This window comes from Opisthorchis viverrini (assembly GCF_000715545.1).
Source record: "Opisthorchis viverrini unplaced genomic scaffold opera_v5_230, whole genome shotgun sequence".
NCBI classification, from domain to species: domain Eukaryota; kingdom Metazoa; phylum Platyhelminthes; class Trematoda; order Opisthorchiida; family Opisthorchiidae; genus Opisthorchis; species Opisthorchis viverrini.
Window position 1 is genome coordinate 510,251 of NW_008751885.1, and position 2,193 is coordinate 512,443.

Here is a 2,193-nt window from a genome sequence, read left to right on the forward strand (position 1 = left end):
AAAAAAAACAAATTAGTTTGCAAATGAGTGTATATACGCTAACTTCGTGCAATTTGTTTTCAAGTAGAACATAAGGTTGACGAAAACCCGGGGACTGCGCCTACCTGATGAGCCCCAACAAGGGCGAAACCGGTCGTGGGCTGTCGATGGATTTCCAGCAAACTTATGAGTAGTATATTATAAAGAAGGTAACACCGTTGCTCAAAAAAACGAACTTTTTACAAGATTACATCACCCAGTTTTAAGATACGCGTCACTTAACCTATCCTTCCATTTCTAAAGGTCATCATTATTGGTGAACTGCAGTTTTCTTTTTGATTCAAGTTGTCCTATCGAGGACCTTTGTGTTACAACTTGAAGCTCTTAGACGACTTTGTGGGACGATGGGTGAAGCTCATCAGAATGCATGTCAGATGGAGAAAAGAAGCCAATGAAGCAAACAAGGTTGGCCACCTGAAAAAGACGCGTTCACGCACTAATTAGCAATAATGACTACCACGAAATATGGAGTGTCTGGATGCAACTCTGTTTTGGGAGAATAAACACCTTTTCGTTGAAAATGACGCGAGAAATAAAGTGACCAATCCCCTAAAGCATCCAACCAATGCATCACCTTCTCTTCCAAATGTCTAAGCACTCTGTTAGCAATGAAACTGATATTTCGTGCATGCACTTTACCAAGCTCAATTGCACACAAGCGAATGATCGTGTGGTTCTTCCAACCGCCAACCTTCCACATGAGCTATCCTAATTGGGTGGAACTAACGTCTATTCTCAGTGTAATGGGTTCGCAAGTTTTCGTCACATAGATTCACCACTAAAATCCATCTACATTCGGGACCAATGAACAGAAACTTTACGTGTTTAGTCTTTTATTGGATGCCTCCTGTTTGGACGTTGTCAGTTGTTGTATTAGAGTCCACCTGCAATTGGCTGCGCAGTGTTAAGTTGTTGATCAAAAATCTCACTCTTAAAAGAACCCATTGGCAAAAACGATTCTTCAGTCTTTACAGTCGTTGTTGATCAGTAATGACCCTGTCTTTTATAATTGTTACGGCACTTGTGCTGACAGCAATTGCTCTGGAAACGTAAGTCTTCATTGATCTGTCTTTGAGGGAATATATTTTGAGAGGCCTCATGATTGCATGGGTTACCCTGATGTTAGTGAGAATACGTTTAAAAAATACAGGACGAATATCGTCTCTCAATGAGTTCGCAATCTGGTGGCTGTTGATCTGTTTGCCGAGCTTGGCAAGTGGCGTGCAAACGTTTCGTCACCATACGAGGAGACATCATCAGTGCGCAGCTGGATGAGTATCTCCTGTTAATCTGCGTGTACTTAAACAGCATTTGAAGACTGTTTACCATAGTTGGGTAGTAGGGTGACAGTGTGCTTCGTGAATTTATTGGCCCGCCCGTGATCTTTGTTGCATTGTGGTTTGCGTTACTCCAAGTCGATTGGTCATCCCAACGCCGTTTAACTGACTCCTCCTCGATTAGGATTGCGTCGTGGTCCAATTTTCTCGACACGGATTGGCTGGCTGCACCCCTCATTCTTTCTGTTGTATCGATTAGGTCCTCGCGTCAGCTGAAACTTCGGTTTGCTGGCTGGCTCCCCCTTGAATCCAAGTGGTGTCCCTTTCAATCGGGCCTCCCTGTTTCATTTACAAGTTCCTCGTCGGGTTGCTCGTGGGATTTGGAGTTCTATGGTTCTGCCGTTTTCTTACTCTTAGTGGTTGATAAATAGAGTCAATTTTGATATGCTGGTTCACGGGTTATTCGGTGGAGTAATACGCTTCCATTGATTCACCTTCTTTCTTCGTTCTTGCATGAGCAAAGATACGAATGCTGTTCCAGTAGAAGCTGTGTCCTTCCCGATGTTTGTGCGAAGGCTCAGAGAAAATTGCTCGTGCTCGTTTGTAACGACTTCGTGTTTAATAATTATGATTGAGTAGTCTCAACGCTAGTTTACAAGAGAAAATTATCATTTTTCACAAGAAAACATTGGGAATTTTGCTTGGGTGTATTGGCCAGTCGTGTGTTAGTGCTTGACAAACGCTCTGCGCCGGGCTAAAAAATTTGAACACAGATGACTAGTTGTTTAAGCAGTCACAGAATCGTTCCGCTGATTTCGGTGCATCAGGATCTGAGGCGTTCTCATGCTTAATGATATGTTTAACAAAATGAAACTGT